Source organism: Heterodontus francisci, chromosome 24 (genome assembly GCF_036365525.1).
Source record: "Heterodontus francisci isolate sHetFra1 chromosome 24, sHetFra1.hap1, whole genome shotgun sequence".
Lineage (NCBI taxonomy): Eukaryota > Metazoa > Chordata > Chondrichthyes > Heterodontiformes > Heterodontidae > Heterodontus > Heterodontus francisci.
The window spans coordinates 17,986,058-18,007,725 of NC_090394.1; positions in this window are offsets into that span (position 1 = coordinate 17,986,058).

A 21,668-nucleotide genomic window follows, 5' to 3' on the forward strand; every position below is an offset into this window, starting at 1 on the left:
CCACACACTTCTTACTTTCTCCTCTCCCCTCATCACAACCCAATCTTTGTCCCTTTTTCATTTCAGATACCCAAAATGGAATCTTCCCAGGCAGTGCAGGAAGAGGAAAAAGATAGTGAAGATAAAGAGATATTGTCACTCGATTTTACACTTGCAGCCACCTGCTCAGACACTGACAGCTGTGTGTATTTTAGAGCTAGGCTGGAGAAGGGATCTGCACATGGTGAGACACGAGGGGAGGGTGGTGAGATAGGATTGCACAGGTGCCAGCTTGCTGGAAGGTCAGGTTGCACACTAGTTATGCTGCAGAGGGGTCAGATGAGGAAATTGAGAGGCCAAGCTAATGGGTGGACATAAAGTGTTTGGTGTCCTGGAAAACTTGCCAGAGAGATTGACTCAAGGAGCCTGGAGGAGTTCAGCACCAACTTGGAACATGGCTTTGCAAAGAGCTTGGGCCCATTCTTTCCAACATCTAGCCAGCTCCATTACCACACCTGTATGTAAGGTTACTGATCTCGCAAGATATAGTTTGTTGTAAGTTAACCAAACTTAAGAATTGATCAAATTTTATATACCAGAATGCTTTGCAAGGCCAAAACACTGTTTGAAGTAAAATAAAAACTGCTGAGTGCTGCAAGCTGCTTTTCACAGATCAGAGAGGTCTTGGGCAGGAACGTCTTCGACTAGTATGAGAAAAGCAAGAACATCTCCAGGTCTGAACTTGAGGCCCATGGATGATTTAATAAACTATTGATAACAGGAACTGGAAAAAAAACTCTAATTGGAATGTGAAAATTATTAGAAGATGGCTAACATGGTTTAGACAAAAAACACAACGTTTTATATTAAGGGGAAACTTTATAGGACAATAAGGTCCTGTCAATACAACACCTTGGTCCACCTCTGAAAAAGTGTGCAAAAGATGTTGTAAAATGATACACTGGTCTGCAGCCAAGGGCAACTTGGTTGCCAATTAAAGTGCTATGTCGAGTCACTGCTGAACTGATCACTTGCTGGGGTTCGTATGTATGAGGTTTTTGCTTATAGTTACTGGAGCTTAAAGTAAAAGGGTAAAGTAAATGCTTATGTGTAATCTGGGATTACTGTGTGAAAGTACTGTTGGATTCTTACTTGTAATCTCTTGCTGATTTTTTAAATAAAAGGAACTCATTCCGGAAATTTTTATCTCAACTTGTTTGTTCCTCGGGTCTGACCCCTGTAAATTGTTTGACGAGGGATAGTCTGACCATGTGCCTTTGCTTGTTCCAGTGCTTCTATGAGTTGCTTCCCCAGTGTCTGCAGCCTCTGATGGCTGATGTCACAACTGCCATTGCAGCACAAACGGCTTTTATCAAAGGTCTAAGTGCTGCAGTGGAAGATCAGATTGTTGCCATCATGTCTCTACATACCATAGTTCAAAGGGTTTCCAGGGTGTCACAGCAGTCCAACAATCTATTCTCCAACAGATTAGTAGAGTTGCTGAGGCAGCACCCTGGGATAGTGGAAATGGCTCTATGGAACAGGCCTGCTCTCCTCTCTCAGGATGACAGCATTCCTGTTCCCACTTTTGCCACTCCTGCGGCAGCCCAGGCCTAGATGGTGCTGTCTGAAGCCAGGCCTTTTAGATCCAGAGCTGTGTGAGGTCACACTCCAAGATCATCTACAGTCCCCTTAATTGAAGGTCATGAGCCTTCCATCACCTATGGTGCAGGCACTGGGGAAGCATCTCATAGAATCACAGAGACAGGCAAAGGTACATGGAAGACTGGCACAAAAGGGAATGTACAAGGATGGTTGGTTTATTTTTGTATGCATTATGTAATGATTGAATTTAAAAAAACTAGAATATGAATTTACTGATGATCTTAATTTCTGTGTTGTCAGTAAGAGGATGATGAGATGGCCAATGATTGAGGAAAGTTAAGTAATGTGGGACAGTTGGTGAATGGGGAGGTGTGGTTGCATTTACCTATAATGCTCATTAATCAATTCTACTTCTCCTCCTCCCTCTTCTAGCAGCTTGCCCTGCTCTACATGGCCTCCTTATTTTCCCAGTCATGGTCAATTTCCAGAGGAAGACCTACCAGGTCTCCCATGTCTGAAAGCAACTTCTTTCAGCACAAGGTCATAAGTGAATAGAAAAGTACTTCAGCACCAGCCTGACCACTCCCTGGACAAATCCAAAAAGAGTTTCCCAGCGAATTCATTCAATTCCTGCACAGTTCTTATTGTCAATAATACAATTTACTATTCCAACCATCGCTGACAGAGTTTTTTCCAGGAAAAGGGAATCAGTTTGGAAGCATTCTCTCAAACCAAATTTGATGGGTGTGAATATCCAAATTATGGCAAGTTTAAACTTCTTGGATTTAGATATACCCCTGTTCTAAGAATAAAATTGTTGCATACATTTGGCAGAGTTGATTTTGTGTTCTTTGTCTGATATTTGAATATATATAACACCATCAATGATTTGTGCATTGGTATCAGTTGTGAATGGCTCGAATGAAATAACGGTCAAGTGCTGTAGATGATGGTTCTTACTTGTTTAATTCGATTTTGGATTCTTGACTGAAGGCTGCCCTGGAATGTCAGTACCTTTTGCTAGTTTTACAATTTTGTCCCTTGATATTTTATTGCCTCACTGGCAGGATAAGGTGGCAGTGGCTCAAAAAGAAAGATAAAGGACTCCGTGGCTTGATGAGCCGAGCACAGAAATGTTAATGCAGGTTGTGGAGAGGCAGAAGACTGTCCGGTACCCAACATTGAGCAAAAATAGCATGGTACAATGTGTGGCAGCAGATGGCACAGGTCGGCGCAACATCGAGGGCCGAAGGGCCTGTACTGCGCTGTAATGTTCTAATTCTAATTCTAATTCTAATTTAAATAAACACCGACCAACACACACAGATACAGTGCTGCAAGTTCACTGGCTACGTCAGAAAGGGCACAGCAGGGCACTGGTATGGTGAAGCTTGTCGCAAAGGAGAAAGTGATTGATGTGCGCACTTCAACACATTTTAATCCCCTGCAATCTTTTCTTTTACACATTTCCTGAAAGTCTCTTGTCTTTGGTCCTCTAAATCTTCTTTCCCCACCATCAGGGCCGGTGAAGGTTTTAGTAGTAATTATGAGGTTGGTATGCGCTACACCTCATTCAACAAGGTGAAATGTTCTCAACGGTTTTCACAGCAAGACTAACAGAATAAGAGCAGACATTCCGTCATTTCATAAGATTTCATTGTGCTCTCACCACAACCAAGCTTCAGTGGCTTCTCATCTGCGTGAAATGTTTTCCTCTTACCAGGCCTTCTGACATGGAAAATCACTGCAGAGCATCTTATAACCCTTATCCATTTTTACTTTTTTAATCTAGGGAAAACAGGCCACAAGGTAAAGCTGTGCTCTACCGTGGGAGGAGGGGAAACCTGCATAAGAGGAGCAGGCCATCGCCATCCTACAAAATTGTGGGAGATGGAGAAGCTGGAAGGCAATTCCTGGTGAGTGGTTAGTATTCCAAGGCTTCTTCCAGGACACCTTATCAGAAGAACTGTTAAGCAACTTTTCCAACTTGTGGGCTGGCATCAGAAAAAAATCCCAAATGGTTCACAAATGTCTACTCCTACCTAGTCTGGCCTACATGACTTTCATCCAACACTACTCCTAATGGAATAAAAACAAAGTGCTGGAAATACTCAGCTGGTCTGGCAGCATCTGTGGAGAGAGAAACAGAGTTAACGTTTCAGTTCAATGACCTTTCATCAGAACTACTCTTAATGGCCTCAGGATGAGCTGTCACCCACATCCAAGAACAAATATATTCTCTGTGTTTATATGTCAAATGAACGTTTTTAACTTTATTTAATTTACTTGTACATCCTAGTTGCATAAGTGATCTGAACAGACACTTGAGTTTGAACTATAGAAGCTCCCCTCCCCCATGTTTTTCTGACAGCTGGAAACGACAGTGTATAACAGGACAAGTCAGTAGTTATAGAATATTGCTGCAAGCAATGACCTTTACTGCAATATGTGAGTACAGGTAAAAGCATATGCAGATTCCTAGCTCCTGGGAGATCTTCACCTTTCATTGGATTTGCTTGTGTCACAACGTATTCAAAGGCTCTTTAAGAAGCTGTCATTTTGTTTAAAAAAGGAAGCCTGTGGTTTTTCTTCAATGCTGAGGAAATCTAGGTTTTATTTTAGGCATTAGAGTTGAACAATATGATTGTTAAACCAGTAAGAGAAACAATTTACTGTGAACTGTTCTAGTGGACCTCCTTAACATGTTTTATTACAGAAAGGCTTTTTTCAAATACAATTGTAACTTCTCTTTTGTGCACAAATGCTTGTTATAATGGATTTAAAATAGCAACATATTATCAACACTGACTTTTATGCAATTTCTAAAGATGAAGAAAAGTACATTTTCATTTCTTTTGTCCCTGCAGAGACCTATTTTTTAAAAATTATGTTCACTGTTCAACTAGGTGTGCCGATATTTTAGGAACTACTTTGACTATAAGTCACTGACTTGCAACATAGTCCTGGATTTTGCAATCAGTGAAGCAATGGCGCCCGCTGCTGACCTCAAAGAAAGCTGTCCATAGAGATCTAGTGACCTCTGTAGCGGAGATTTCCACTTTCCCAATGACAGTTTAAATCTGGTGCCAAGTCAAGCAGATGACTTGACATGCAGCACCAATGATATCAGCAAGCAGGTAAGTAGCCAATCACATTGAAGTATTCACACACAGTAAACCAGGATGTTAAAAGCACCTAATACCCTTCATTTTTCATTTAAATTTTCAAATAGCAATATTAATGATTATGATCAACTTAAGATAGTGAAAATAAAGATAAACAAACTATAATTTTTAAAATCTTTTTAAAAAGATGTGATATTTTATTATGGGGAAATGTGACAAACGACAAATATAAAATCAGCTTTTCAGGGCCATCGAGGATTTTATTTATTTAGAGGAGGTTTATTTATTTTATTTAGAGATACAGCACTGAAACAGGCCCTTCGGCCCACCGAGTCTGTGCCGACCATCAACCACCCATTTATACTAATCCTACACTAATCCCATATTCCTACCACATCCCCACCTGTCCCTATATTTCCCTACCACCTACCTATACTAGGGGCAATTTATAATGGCCAATTAACCTATCAACCTGCAAGTCTTTTGGCATGTCTTTTGTCTTTTAGTAGTAATTATGAAGTTAGTACGTGCTAAAAAACGTTACACCTCATTCAACAAGGGGAAATGTTGAAGGGTTTTTACAGCAAGACTAACGGAATAAGAGTAGATGTTTCATCATTTCATAAGATTTCTCATTGATTGCATACTGGCATGCCTAAACAGTACACTGTCTGGACAATGGATGGCAGCAACTGGATTTCCATGTTATCCTACACTGTGTGGACTCCTGAAGTTGCTGTCAGTTTCAGTGGAGTAATGATGGCGAACACTGGCAGTTTCCCCAGCAGTACCACCACAAAATTTGGGCTGTCATGTTTCTATGTTGTTTTGACCACTTCCAAATAAAAGTTGGCAATCAAGAAAACTATGAAGAACCATTAGCATATGGACTCAAACTGGATCATATTGCCAGGGATTGACCATGTAGCAGCTGAGACTAATTGAACCATGAGAGGGAGTCAAACCATACTCATCACTAGAAAGTCATCCTTTCCAGCTTAACAGAGACTAATGCCACAATATTAGTCTCCTCCCCGCCCTACATCAAGTGGGAGGAAGGCAGGTGTGGGGGGTTAAATCCTAAAAATGGGAAACTTGTCCCCAACCCAATCTGTACGTGCCTGTTGCTGTTTTTAGGGTGGTGGGTGGCAAGGTATGAATGTGTCCCATCTTGGAGAAGTGGGGTACTTCATTATCATATTTAAATCAGGCTCCCACAGTGGAATTATGAGCCTGATTTAAATTTAATAGCTGTCGGCAGGGAAATGGAGGTGGCAGCAGTCGGTTCCAGCAGTTGTGTTTTTCCCAGCATTCCTTGTGGGCCAAGAAAATCAGGAGTGCTCCCCTTCCAGCTCCTGAAGAAAACCTTTGGCGTCTCTTCTGCCAGTCATGGCCTCTGCTGTGATCAGCAACCTCCCCCTCCCCGCCCAACCCTCAATGGCCCCTCTCGCTCCTGCCATTGGATTTCCTGCTCAGCTGTCGGAAACGGAATTTTAAAGAATGATAATGAGGCCCTGCTGTTAAATCCCCACATTCCCTACCATGCTCCTCTACACCCTTCCCATAAATAGTGGGGTGTAAGTACCAATTTTTAAAATTAAATTAAACTAGTTATTTTGTGTAAAATCAGAATGCACCTGATTTTTCATGGGTGATCTGTAGTTTAACCAGCTATTACAGATTATATTTCCAATTCACATGTTGCAAGGTAGGGTTGTCAATCCTCCAGGATTACCCTGGAATTGAAGACTAATCTCCAGGACACTGCTGCGAGCAGACCCAGAAGAAAAATCATAGGAGCGTTAAAACAAGTTGTGTTTTTTTTTCATTTTCTTTGAATGCTTTAGTTTATTACTGATAAAAATATTGGAGATGGGAAAATAAAATGGATGATGCTTGGTCATCAATCGGGTATGAAGAGTCTTTTCACTTTACAATTGGGAAGCCAGTGCACCATGAGAATGGGCATATTGGTGACCAATGTTTCAGCGTGGGAGTGGCTCTTGTGATGAAAACTCAAGGAATACATTCGGTTGGAGTTGGCAACCCTATTGCAAGAGTGTAATTAATTTAGGTTTATTGTCAATTTTCTGTCATTATACAGTTACCTTGAAGCAGAGGACTGGTTCAGACCTACCCGGCCTTTACAAATGTGTCTCCATCGACAGCTTTAGGAGTTGCACAAGGGTAACTGACCTGCTCCAATTAATCTTTCTTCCCAATGGGAAATCACCTGCCCTCCACTCAATGAATTTCTAGACACATTTGAAGTCAGTAATAACTCATTCTTTTGGTTCCCATTTGCTGCAATTCATTCCCAGATGAGGTAATCAGCCTGCTCATACATTTCAACCAATAATCCTGTGTAATTGGCCATGAAAAGGAGCATCCATGTGGCAGTTTGGCTAATTCTCCCTATTTCCTCTCTCTCTCACTCCTCCCTATAATCAAACCATTTGTTGCTTTTCTCTCCTCGTGCAAGATCCTGGTTAGGATCAGAACCGTGTGTCGAATCAATGCTGTGAGCCTCCATTTTACTGTTACATCCTCAAACTGATGCACAGGGGGGAGTTTCAATGTGCAAAAATGGGTGGGTTGGGGGTGAGGGGGGTGAAAATTCTAAACGTCTGGACCCCAACATGGTTCCTATCCACCCAGTTCCGGGTTTTACGGAGGGGGGACGTGGGACGGGCAGCCAATCTACTCTCAGGAGGTGAGTTGGTGATTAAAATGTCAATGAGGCTGCAGCCTCTGATTCAATGTGCTTTGCAGGTTTTACAGTGGGCAGCCAGCTTTGAGGCTTCGGGAAACCAGACAGCTGAAGGGAGGCAAGGACAGCTTTGGGAAGAAGATAAGTACCTTTACAGCATTGCTTGTGGGCCAGGAGTAGCAGGAGTGCTTCATGCAGCCCCTGAGCTTCCCTCCATCAGACATCCTCACATACAAAAAGGATCCCGGGGTCAAGATTGGACCCGCCGCTGGGATTGGATTCCCCCGCCCCTTGCCCCGAAGATTAGGCACTGGACACCCTCAAACCCCCGATGGGTTGAAGATTGGACCTACCAGGTCCCGTGATTTGCTCGAGAGTAATCGCTACCCAACTGGAAGCTAAGTTTGTCAATCAGGCTGACTTAATGCCGGGCAGGGAACCTGTCAGGGCCAAAAGATGCATTCAGGGAAACCCGGGCTCCTGGGTTTTCTTTTCTGAAACACTGCACCACGATGTATGTAACCGGCCCTGTTATTATCCAGACCACAATCCCACTGACTCATAACCTCTAACTCCTCAGTTTTCTAAGGGTGAATCAGTAGAAAGTCATGAAAACAAAAAGCTGATAAAAAGCTAAAAAAAAAGTTTCTTGTAATGAAAAAGCATTTATGTGTTGCAAAATATTTAATTAATGGATATCTTTTAATAATTGCTGATACCTCTAAATTGGAAAGAAACAGGGGTTGGAATTTTACTCTTCAATGGGAGCCGTCCACTGACTGAAAAGTCGGTAGCGATCATGCCTCCGCCTGGCCTTGGGATCCAATCTGGATTTTACGATCCCCTGGCCGTTAATTGATCTGAGGCGGGACTTCCACCACATTGAGGCAGGAAGTCCCGCCTAATGGGGTGGCCGGCCAATCAGCTCTTAGTCCCGGCAGCACCACCGGGAGCGGTGGCCACTGGTGGGACTGCAACTCAGCTTCGCGAAGAAGAGGAAGGATGGCCCCGATAAAACGTAACTTTTTGGTGCCTCCCTGAAGTTGATCAGTCTGGCACCGGTGAGGCAAGGGTGGTCGATTGGAGAGGGGGTGGTGGTGAGGGGCCTGCTAGGCATTGGGGGTGGCCCTCCGTCAGGCACAGGGTGCATGATGGAGAGGCCCCCCCCACCTCAGACTGTCAGAAAGCCGCCTGCTTTTGTCAGGTGGCTTTTGTCAGGCCTGGGTCGCCCGACCGGCCAATGGTAAAATCCCCATGGTGGCGGGCGGAGGTCCCACTGCCCTGCGTAAAATGACGCGTAGCCGGGAGCAGGTCAGGAAGAGCTCCCCCGAGCCTCCCATTCCATTTTAAGCCCCCACCCCCCTCACCGCCACCATCTCACTCTTTGGGGAGGCGTAAAATTCCGGCTAGGGAGATGGAGGTCATTTTAACCTAATGCAGTTGATATGAAACTGACCCAATCAGATCGGCCACCCGATTTACACCTTGCCTGTTTTTAACTTTTCCCTGAAGCAATAGAAAGTAATTTTAGTGGAGTGTAAACCAGGAGGCTGATCTGATCCCTCCAGTTTCTTGCCCAGTGGGTTGGCTTAAAAATTACCCTCAGAATCGTATGGTTTCTGTTTCTCTTCCCTTGCACTGCATGGGATACATTTTCGTCATCACTGCCTGCTATTTACTGGAGTGGGTCATCCACCTTTTATAGAACCCGCCTGATAGTCATTCCACTGATTTTCAGGTTACACACGAACATATGAATTAGGAGCAAGAGTAGGCCACTCGGCCCTTCGAGCCTGCTCCACCATTCAATAAGTTCAAGGCTGAACTGATTATTCCACATTTCCACCTACCCCCGATACCCTTCCACCCCCTTGCTTATCAAGAATCTATCTACCTCTGCCTTAAAAATATTCAAAGACTCTGCTTCCACTGCCTTTTGAGGAAGAGAATTCCAAAGACTCACGACCCTCTGAGAGAAAAAATTTCTCCTCATCTCTGTCTTAAATGGGTGACCCCTTATTTCTAAACAGTGACCCCTAGTTCTAGATTCTCCCACAAGGGGAAACATCCTTTCCACATCCACCCTGTCAAGACCCCTCAGGATCTAATATGTTTCAATCAAGTCACCTCTTACTCTTCTAAATTCCAGTGGATACATGCCTAGCCTGTCCAATCTTTCCTCGTAAGCCTGCCCATTCCAGGTATTAGTCTATTAAACCTTCTCTGTACTGCCTCCAATGCATTTACATCCTTCCTTAAATAAAGAGACCAGTACTGTACACAGTACTCCAGATGTGATCTCACCAATGCCCTGTATAGCTGAAGCATAACCTCCCTACTTTTGTATTCGATTTCCCTCGTGATAAACAATAACATTCTATTAACTTTCCTAATTATATGCTGTACCTGCATACTAACCTTTTGCTATTCATGCACTAGGACACCCAGATTCCTCTGCATCTCAGAGCTCTGCAATCTCTCACCAGTTGGATAATATGTTTTCTTTTAATTCTTCCTGCCAAAGTGGACAATTTACACTTTTCCACATTATATTCCATTTGCCAGGTCTTTGTCCACTCACTTAACCTATCTATATCCCTTTGTAGCTCCCTTAGGTCCTCTTCACAAGTTACATGCCTACCTATCTTTGTGTCATCAGCAAATTTAGCAACCATACCTTCGTTCCCTTCATCTAAGTCATTTATATAAATTGTAAAAAGTTGAGGTTTCAGCACAGATCCCTGTGGCACACCACTCATTACATCTTGCCAACCAGAAAATGACCCATTTATGCTTACTCTCTGTTTCCTGTTAGCTCGCCAATCTTCTATCCATGCCAATATGTCACTCCCTACACCATGAGCTTTTATTTTCTGCAATAACCTTTGATGTGGCACCTTATAAAATGCCTTCTGGAAATCTAAGTACAATACATCCACCGTTTGCACTTTATCCACAGCACATGTAACTCTCTCAAAGAACTCCAATTGGTTAAACATGATTTGCCTTTCACAAAACCATGTTGACTCTGCCTGCTTACCTTGAAATTTTCTAAATGCCAAGGTCTTTAATAATAGCTTCTAACATTTTCCCTAAGACGGATGTTAAGCTAATATTGAAATAAATGGAGGGAAAATTGGGCAGGTTCTATAAACGGCAGGTGATCTGCTCCGTCACATTACCACCCAGGTGATATTAGTGAAATCTATCTCTAAGAGTGAGAATTAAATCAGCATCTGGAGTCTCATGAACTACTGCTTTGTCAATGCTCCCAGATCGTCCAACACACTCTGTTTTGGAGAGTAACATTCTGAGTTCTGAACAATCACATATAATTTTTAATATGCATACAGATGTCTCATTGCTTAGTTTACTGGTATATTTTGCAACAAACCGATTAACTGGCAACTTCTAACAGCCTAAAGCAGTGTCTGAATATCTAGCACATTGGACTACACATCCTGCCTTTGATACAAGTCTAAGCCTTTCCTTGATAGTGTTTTTCTCAATTTGGAAGGCCTGCACATCCCACCACAAGGAAATAGACAGCAGGTTGTTGCAGTGCAGCAGTTTAACACTAGATGTTGCACTAACATTGTCACAGTCTGCTACATTAGAACAGTGCACCTTGAGCACACTTTGGCACCAAATGATTCACAGTGCAACTAAAATATGTGTGCATTTCTACATTTCACTGAATTTTAGAGGCATCGGCTAGAAGGGAGTAGCTGTCAAGTGTGTTTCTCCTATGTTTATTTTGCATTGATCAACATTCAGATTGTCAGATCCCTTGAATGGTTACAGCATTTTAGTATCTGAGGCGACCATTCTAATATTGGATGAATGAATCTATTAGAGCAATGTGTAATATTCCCTATTCCTTAGTGATTGGGTTGATGTCTGGCATATTTATTTCTTAGTTTGGGGTGTAATACATGAGGTTTCTGTTATGGGTGGTGGGTTAATGTCCTAGATTTCTGTGCAATGATTTGGGAGTAGCATCTGTTGTTGTAATACATTCTTTTTTGGGTTGATGGCTAAGGTACCTCGTCTTTTTTGTGGGCAGGGTGAGGAGAACCAGACCCCTAATGGTTAGTAAGGCTCCTGATGAACTTGTGCACCAATTATGTTCTTTTTCCTTCAATCTCTGAATCGATTTAGACATTCATCCCAGGCATGGAGTCTGATGCACAGAAAATGACAGATGTTTGGAATGCAAAATAAAATGTAAGCAGCTGGACCCCATTATGGTCTTTGAAGACATTTCTGCAGTTTCCCTTTAATGCTGTAACCTAGTCCTTTTTTGTAATAGGTAATGAAGAAATTTCAAGAGTAGACAGCATGTGACTGAATAGACACCCAGTTAATGGAAATATTCAGTTAAATAGAACAGTTGCTCAGACACAGATCCATGTTCTGTACATTCTAATGGGAAACTTCTGGATTTTATTTATTTATGTCTCATTTGTTCTTGTAATAGTTTCATGGCTGCCAGGCAGTTGTTGTGGCCTACGACCACATTTGCTCCTTGTGTGCAGCATGCTAATGCAGGCCGTGCTTTTCCCTTACCTCACTTGGGCTACCTGAAGAAATCACAAATAAAGTAAATGGTCAAAGAAAAAATCCTCAAACTGTGCATGTGCAAGCAAACATATGTGATAGTTTGTTTTAATCTTTTATTTTTATCCAAATTTTCTGCATCTGATTCATGTTCAGCAGGAGGGGAGTAGGTGAGAGGAGGAGGAGGACGAGGAGGAAATCTTTTTTGTATGATTTAGTTTTGAAGTCCATTTGGAATCACAATTAGTCCAGGTATCATACAAGATCCAGGTGAGTTTGGGTTAGGTCAGAATTCAGGTATTTGCAATGGTTAGTTTACAAAATGGATATAGAATTTGACTGCAGTAACATGCGAACATATCAGGTAGATGATGTTTCCACACCATGGTCTACAGGGTCTCCTGGGTCCAGCGAATAATACAAAATAAGTTAGGGAAATTTACACATCTGTAAGGGAGCCTGATTTTCTATCCATTTATGTTAATGAATGGAACATTGGGTTGGCCTCCCTCACAGGCAAGCAAACCTCACTGCCCGATATTCCTCTATTTGCTGCTCCCACACAATCCAATCCACCAAGGCACAGGAGCAGGAAAATCTAACACAATTATCTTGTTTGAAATCAAAAAGAATATAAACATATCAAAATGTAATTTGTATGTGGTTACCTAAACTTGATGCATTACTTTCTACTGAGTCTAATTTGTTTATGAAAGTACCTCATTAAGTTTTTTCTGCATGATTACCTATCCCCACTGCTTTACAATAGACCTAGTACCCTGGAGCTCAGTGGATTAGTTTAATGTCCCTTTAGTGTAAGAACATTGTAACAGCTGGGTGGAAAGCCAACGGGATGATGGGTTGCCCACCTGGGAGCTGCACTGGGAGGTCTGGTGTACTTTAACAGCCATGGCTCATTAACATCCTGCTGGTCAGCTGTCCATCCAGGGGCAGCTTGGTGTCTTGTGGCCTTTGAATACGAGGGGGCCTGAAGGCTGCCAGGCCAGCAGTTAGGTAAGTGACAAGTGAGGGATTTGGGAGAGTTTTGAGAGTCGGGGAGCATGTGAAGAGGGAATAGGGGGTAGATTTGGCAAGGCGTAGAGTAGGGTGGAGATGAGGGGGGAGGGGGTGGTGGGCAAGAGTGAGTAGTGGGATGTAGCCCAGAACAGCACAGTACTAGTGCAAACTTCCACTCCTGCTTCTCCTGTCCCCATAAAAAAGGTAAGTTTTAAATTTACCTAACAGGGTCTCTGTTGGTTGTTCGTGTTGGATGCTCTGCTCAGTAGGCTGTTAAAAATGAATCAGTGTTCTAACAACATCATAGGGCCAGAATTTACAAATGTTCACATCACTTCTACTTTGGCAAGTGAGCACTTCAAACGTCCAATGTGACATTAAATGACTGGAAGGCGGAAAAAGTGCATAAAGTCCACCACTTAGAATTTAGCTCCCACTCGACTCAGTATCTGCTGGGCGAAGGGAGATTGGCTTCTTCTTATAAAAAGTTACTGTCGAGACAGTTTAAAGCATTAATTCTGAATCTACTAAATATTGTTGATAAAGGCAATCAGTAAACAGATTTTTTAAATGGGAAAAGCAAAATACTGCAGATGCTGGAAATCTGAAAGAAAAACGAAGTACTGGAAATAGTCAGCAGGTCCAGCAACCTTGCTGCCAGACCTGATGAGTATTTCGACCACTTTCAGATTTTTGAATGTCATTTGATTAAGAAATTTGATCAGTTTATTTTTACTATAATCTAGAAATACTTTGTGAATAAAGTGAACTTTAATCCTTTTATCTCTCCCCTCCTGAAAATATTGTCTCATGTCAGTTTACAGTTCCATAAGCATCAACAATCTTCTGGTACTTCACCCATATTCCCAGATAGTAGTAGTGAAGAGCTGTTGAAAAGCCAAGTTTGATATTTCTTTACCAGAGATCTACATGCACATATTCTAGCAGAGATCACGAAATAACTAAAATAAAAGCAAAATACTGCAGATGCTGGAAATCTGAAATAACAAAGTGCTAGAAATATTCAGCAGGTCAGACAGCATCTGTGGAGAGAGAAACAGAGTTAACAGAAACTTACGCATACTTGAATCCATTGAGACTACACCAGATCTGACTAAATAACTTGGCCCCGCCTCCATCACATCTGCTCTGACGATGCAATCTTCCACAACAGCACTTCGGATATGTCTTCCTTTTTCCTCAACCGAGGAGTTTCTCTCCCCACCCCCCCCCCCCACCATTGTGGTTGTCAGGGACCTCAACTGTATCTGGCCTATTTCCTGCACTTCTACCCTCACCCCTTCCCCTCCCTCCCAGAACCGCGACAGGGTTCCCCTTGTCCTCACTTTCCACCCCACCAGCCTCCACATCCAAAGGATCATCCTCCGCCATTTCTGCCATGTCCAGTGTGATGCCACTACCAAACGCATCTTCCCCTCCCTTCCCGTCAGCATTCCGAAGGGATCGTTCCCTCCGCGACACCCTAGTCTACTCCTCCATTACCCGCACCACCTCATCCCCTTCCCATGGCACCTTCCCCTGCAATCGCAGGAGGTGTAATACCTGCCCATTTACCCCCTCTCTCCTCACTATCCAAGGCCCCAAACACTCCTTTGAGGTGAAGCAGCGATTTACTTGTATTTTTTTTCAATATAGTATACTGTATTCACTGCTCACAATGTGGTCTTCTCTACACTGGGGAGACCAAATGCAGATTTGGTGACCGCTTTGCAGAACACCTCTGCTCAGTCCGAAAGCATGACCAAGCTTCCGGTTGCTGGCCATTTCAACACACTCCCCTGCTCTCATGCCCACATCTGTCCTGGGATTTCTGCAGCGTTCCAGTGAACATCAATGCAAACTCGAGGAGCAGCATCTCATTTACTGATTTGGCACACTACAGTCTGCTGGACTGAACATTGAGTTCAATAATTTCAGAGCATGACAGGACCCCCTTTTTATTTTTAATTTTAGTTATTTTTTTCTTTTTTTGTGTTTATTTTATTTTAGTTTGTTTCTACTGTGCCTACCCACTTTTTTTTCCCATGTTTGTGCTTGGGGCCAGGGCTGTTCATTTTTCTGTCAATTAACACCCTCTCTGTACTAACGCTTTGTCTTTCACCACACCATTAACATACCATTTGCCTTTGCTCCATGACCTTTTGGTCAGTTATTCTGTGACCTTGTCTTATCAACACCTTCTCTTTGGTTATCTCTTGCCCCACCCCAGCTTTACTTGCTTAAGACCTTTTACATTTCCAATATTTGCCAGTTCTGAAGAAGGGTCACTGACCTGAAACATTAACTTTGCTTCTTTCTCCACAGAAGCTGCCAGACCTGCTGAGTATTTCTAGCATTTCTTGTTTTTATTTCAGATTTCCAGCATCTGCAGTATTTTACTTTTATTTAAATAACTTGGCTACTTTGTCTCCTTCTCATCTAGGACAGTGACCTAACTACAGCGTTCCGGCTGCCATTCTGCCTGTGGCTGGCCACCTCGGCACAAACTTGCTTCTGCAGTCCTGGTATGTTTGCTGATTACTGCAGTGCACAGAGCATATATGAAGCTGCATTCGTAAAGCTTTGCATCTTGATCAGAAAACAAGGCTTTCCAGCAGCAGCAAGGCCTCAGCTCATTACCCTCAGTATTTGAACGACTGCCAATGTCTTCCAAGCAGAACCGTGTAGAAAGAACAGTGAAAATACTGTTAATGAACTTTAATTTATAACATATCAAGCTCAAAATTTAAAAAAAATGAAGTAGTGGGTTTGGTAACCAAAAAGGTTTCATGAAACTAGGAAATGATAACCATCTTATAAAGCAGTAAAGCCCACTGACTTAAATGGGAAGTGAAGGCTGCCCTTTTCAAAGAAAGTTATCCTGAACTACTGTAAAGACTGAAAAACACAGATATTACAGAATCAATAAATCTTACTGTGGAGATGTAAAGACTGGAACGAGTGGCTTTCCAAGTTAAAGGTCAAATCACAAAGTTTGATGCCATTCATAGAAGCTGTTAAAAACCTGACTTAGCATCAAAAAGTAACCGAATGTTATGAGAATGTGAAGGAGCAGGATTTAGAATAGGAATAAGGTCATGGACAGGACAGCTGTCTATTTGATATTTATTGTCTTGCATTCTATGTTTGAACTTTAAAAAAAAAAGTTAAAAAAAAAGTGCTTTCAAAGATTTTACTTTCTATTTCTTCACAGACCATACAAGATTGCGAGATAAATGTTAATAATTAAATTCAGCTGCCAACACAGAATAATTGTGATTCTTAAACTGGCTGGTACTGTTCTTAAGCACTTCCCTCATTGAAAGACAACTTCGAAACAATCTCAGGGCTATGGGATCATGGATTCAGATGTCTCATCAAATTTAATTTGATTAATTCTCAACTTATGTTCTAAGACCTGGCTCTCCCACCTCTCATTTGCCAAGTACACTTGAAGTGAGTGAGTGTTCTACTTGAGTGAGGGAGTCAGTTTCCCTCTTCACTAAGCCTTAAAAAGGCTTAGTATTCTTGACTTAATAAACAGAGGTATGGAGAACTGCAGCAAGAAAGTTATGTTAAAAGGTTATAAAACACTGGTTAAGCCCTGGCTGGAGTATTGAGGACACTTCTGGGCACCACACTTTTGGAAGGATGTCTGAGCCTTGGAGAGGGTGCAGAGGAGATTTATTAAAATGGTACCAGAGATGAAGGACTTCAGTTATGAGGAGACCCCAGAAAAACTAGGGTCATTCTCATTAGAGAAGAAAAGCTTAGGGGAGATATGATAGAGGTGTTCAAAATTTTTGAAGGGTTTTGATAGTGTTATGATCTCTATAGGGACCACAAACATACCAAAAGAATCAAATCCACCTACTGACCCCATTTTAGGGAACAAAAGGACAAGATTTCACTTTTATAAATTTTAATTTAAACACTCAAACTAAAACTATCAAATTAAACATGAACAGCTAAATCACAGTTGACATATATATCTTAAAGGTTACACATTAATTATCAGATGCAAAGATAGTCCTTTATGAATCACCTGGGCAGTCCTATCAGCAACAGGGTGCTGAATTGTCCCAAAGTACATTAAAATCAGGAACTTCCTCAGGTAGTTTTCCAAGTCTTGACCGCCAGGTTGCAGATATCCTGTTGATAAGCCTATTACGCCACTTAGTTTCAGAACGGTTTTCTAGCCTTCTAAAGTGTAGATTTACTCTCCATTCTCCAATTCTAGCTCAATCCATGTCCGCTCCTCAATCTTTGATCAGTATCAAACAGTCTGAAATCTGACTCTTGAATCCATATGAATAATATATGGGATCAGGAGCCTTCAGTGGAGGATTAAAAGAAAAACCAAAAAGTGAATTGTTGGGGCAAAATATATTATATGTAGGACACTTGTTATTCTGCCAGTACTGAAGACATTTAATTGGAGATTTAACTCCCTCTGCCCAGTGGAAACTGGTCAGTACAGGAGATAAAAATAAAGTAATAGAATTACAGGTAGTATTCAGGACTGAATCATCTTCCTGCTACTGGTTTGATAGGTGGTTAAGGCATCTGCCGAACATAAATGGGAACCTCAAGAATACATTTAAATGGGGGTTCTATTACAGAATAGTACCCCAAAACTATTTTTATGGCCTACCGGATGGAGAATCTTTCATGGACTCTCCACTCCATAGAACATGTTGGCCAAAAAATGGAGACTGTCAACAGGTGGTGAAATGATGATTGTCAAGTCAGGAGGAACAGGATTGATCCTCCAAGCCTCAGAAAAATAAACAGTGCTACTGCTCCCACCTCCCCAACTTGCTGCAGGTCAAGCATCCCAGAGAGCACCAGCTGGTGTGTTGGCCCAAACTTGCAAGTTGCAGCAGAATGTCAGTTTGGTGCGGGCAGCTTTCCCGTTCTAATTCAATAAGATTCAGCTCTAGAAGTGGTCTGGGTTTCTTGCTGCACCTCCTGGATGGTCAGCTTGTGCGTTTCACAAGTCATCTGCCCAAATATCCTTGGAGTATAATGTTTGTTATAAAAACTGTATAATGAAACTCTGCTATAATAAAACTCCTTTGACAATGAGAAGTTCCAAAATCACAAATATAATTACAATTGTTCCAATGGTCCCAGACACACAAACTCCTACAGTAACACTTTGTGCTAAACAACATTTCATCATGAGTCTCCATTAAATTATGTGCATTTGTTGATGCATTCCAAATCTCCTGGCTGTTACTGCTACCTAATTGTAATTATTAATCACTTTCACTCTTCTTACAACATTATGTTTTTTTCCTACTTAGAACCATAGAAGTATGGATGCCATTCAGCCCATTGTTTCTGTACAGGTCCATTGCGAGCACAATCCAGAACTAATCCGACTGCTCAGCTCTCTCAATAGCCCTATATCTTCCTCTGCTTCAAGTTCTTATTTACTTTTCCCTTGAATGCTCTCTGCCTCAAACACCCCTAGTGACAAAGCATTCCATGCTCTGTATAAGGAAATTGCTCTCAACATGTCTCCTCATTCCTGATAATTTTACATTGATAATTTCTTGTCACTGATTCACAAACTAGAGGAAATAGCCTTTCTCTAATCATTCCACCTAAACTCTCATTAAATCTCCTTTTACCCTTCTTCCAATAGAAATCTCAAGTTTCTCTTCATATTGTTGTTATATGGATCCAAACCACATGGTGACAAATTAAGCTAAACACAGATTCTTTTCTTGATAGTAAGTTTATTTACAAAATGCAACATCCCCTACCTTCCTCACCTGCACCCCAGCAAGTTCTCTTTATGTCCACTCTAAGTCCTTAAAACAATGCCCGTCACCTGTGTATCTTTAACAACATAATTAACCTACCATTAACAATAGTTTTCTATCCTTGGCATCATCCTGGTGATTTTTTTCTGTACACTCTCTATGGCTTTAATGACCTTTCTGTTAATGGGGTACCAAAAACTGCATAAATCTCCAACTGGGCTGAAGATTTATAGAAATTCACTGGGCCTAATCTTGTTGGAGTGTACGCTGTTAGTTAGACTTTAACCTACACCCTTCAGCTTGAAGGTTTTTTTGCGCTGTAATTTGGTGGAAATGCAAGCTGATGCAAGGGCAATGGAGCATCTGGGACATTAGTGAATGGCAGCACCAACAGTGTAACTTCTTAACAAGTGAGATTTAAGGTTTGAGGAAAAAAAGCAGAGAACCCACGATAAGGAGGGTGACTTAGAGTCAAATCAGATACAGAAAGAGAAATAAAAAGGAAATATTGGATTCTGAGAGACAGAAAAGAGAGACAGAAAGGAAAATTAAGAAAAAAATTTAAAATTTTAAATATCTCTTGCAACAATTTGCTACCTATGGGACTGAGACTTAGCAGGTTAAATTTTTCCTTTCATGGGCTGAAGAGAATGATTAGCATTACATTAACAATTATCTCTTTGTTAAAAGGGTACTTACGCGAATAATTATGAGCCTTAACTTACTCGCGTGAGTTTAACGGGCAATTTATGTGCAAATCCAACAAGTTCTTTAGACTAACAGGGAGGCTAAGAGTGAGATATTGTTTATGTGAGGCAAATGGCATATCTCATCATCCCCTGAATTGTTGATCATTTTGTGAATTATGTTATTAACATGTTATCGTTCCTGAAGCCTTTGGCCCAAAATTTCTTTACTTCATACTCTGTATCCCTAAGTAATAAACCCAGAATTCTATTGATCATTTTTATGTCTTTATCTGCCAGCATTTTCATTTGCCAGAAATTATTTACTTGCACATTGGGGTGATTTTCCATTAATTGTCTATGTCAATCATTGTTTTTTTGTCCCCAAATGCATTATTTTGCATATTTTTTCATATTAAATTGCATCTACCGCCTGCCTGCCCATTTCAATAACTTGTCAACACTGTTATCTTTCACTCTTCAATATTCTTTCCTTTAGTTACATGCGTTGTGGCCATTATTTCCCAACTGTTTAACTTGCATATAACGCCTTTGCCCCACTTCATTTCTCCATACCAAATTAAGCAATATTTCTTCCCTTGTGTGGCTAAAAACACACTGATCCAAAAATATGTGAACAGTCACTTAGTAACAGTAATTGCAGTCTGGTCAACATGGTCACTCATGACTGCTGTTACTGATGGAGCTTTTATACATAATAATGGTACATGAAAGAGATTTAGCTTTTTTTGAAAAAAGATTTTCAGAAGTACTGGGGACCTAGTGCTTTGGACATGATTAATTTTCACCCATTCCTTTAAAGCTGCTCTGTTTCAAAGGCATTCACTGTGTAGCTGCTGCAAACTTTAGCATCTTCATACCAGCAAACATTTCCAGATTTTTATTCAAAATTAATTTTGTCAAGAACAAAAATCAAACATAAATATTGTTCAATACTCTAAATAATCATCGCATCATATTAAATTGTACTTTAAAGCTTACAAAGATGAATTATATATGCAAAGTAGTTCTTTGCTAAGCAAACTTTGTATAACTGTCTGGAAACTACATTGTCTCAAGTTTGAAAAGTGAATACTCTTTATGGTCTTGTTAGTGATGTGAGGTTGGCTTATGGGAGGTCCATTAATTCCTTTGTGCATTTGATACTAATTTTGATTGTGTGGGCCATGGATATCTTATCTTGTGAACTCTGGCTAAGTCAGCTGGAATTATTATATCTCCTCCTTATTCTGTACTTCATCAGTTGATTGATCTTTTGAATCTGAGTTTTTTCTTTGCAGCTCTTTAGAATTCACAGGTGCAGACTGATTTAAGCCATTGGATATTTGTGCAGCAAAACAACACTGCTTTTATAAAAACATGACTAAAATATAACTACCCACAATATTTGGATGTTCTGTCAACTGTCATTTAGTGGGTAGCACTCTCACCTCTGAGTCAGAGGTTGTGGGTTCAAGTTTCACTCCAGAAACGTGAGCACAAAAATTTAGGCTGATTCTCCAGTGCAATAGAGGGAATGCAGCACTGTCAGAGGTGCCATCTTTCAGATGAGCTGTTAAACTGAGGCCCCATTTACCTTATCAGGTGGATGTAAAAGATCCCATGCACTATTTTGAATAAGAGCAGAGGAGTTATCCTTGGTGTCCTGGCCAATATTTATCCCTCAATTAACATTGCAAAAATAGATTATCTGGTCATTATCTGTTATTGTTTGTGGCAGCTTGCTGTGTGTAAATTAGTTATCATGTTCCCTACATTACAATAGTGACTACAGTTTAAAAGTACTTCATTGGCTGCAAAGTGCTTTGGGATGTCCTGAAGTTGTGTTACGGGCTATATAAATGCGTCTTTCTTTAATTATAACAATTAAGAGTTATATATTTCTTTCCGGCTATTACTGTAGTTTTCCACTCACACATTTTTCTTAGGAGATTGCTGATAAAGTCTGTTAATATTTAGTGACAAAAGTGAACACATCATTTATTAAAATGATTTTACTGTTTGTGTCCTTGTACTTTATATTTGAGATTCATTTCATTCTAAGGATGGCCTGTGGGGCTATTTTTAAGCTCCCACCCCCATCTGCTCCCAGCCCTGACGGGGGCTGAAAATCCAGCCCCAAAACTGTACACTCTACTCCGGATGTGTTCTCACCAAAGCCTGGTACAATTTCAGCAGGACTTCCTTACTC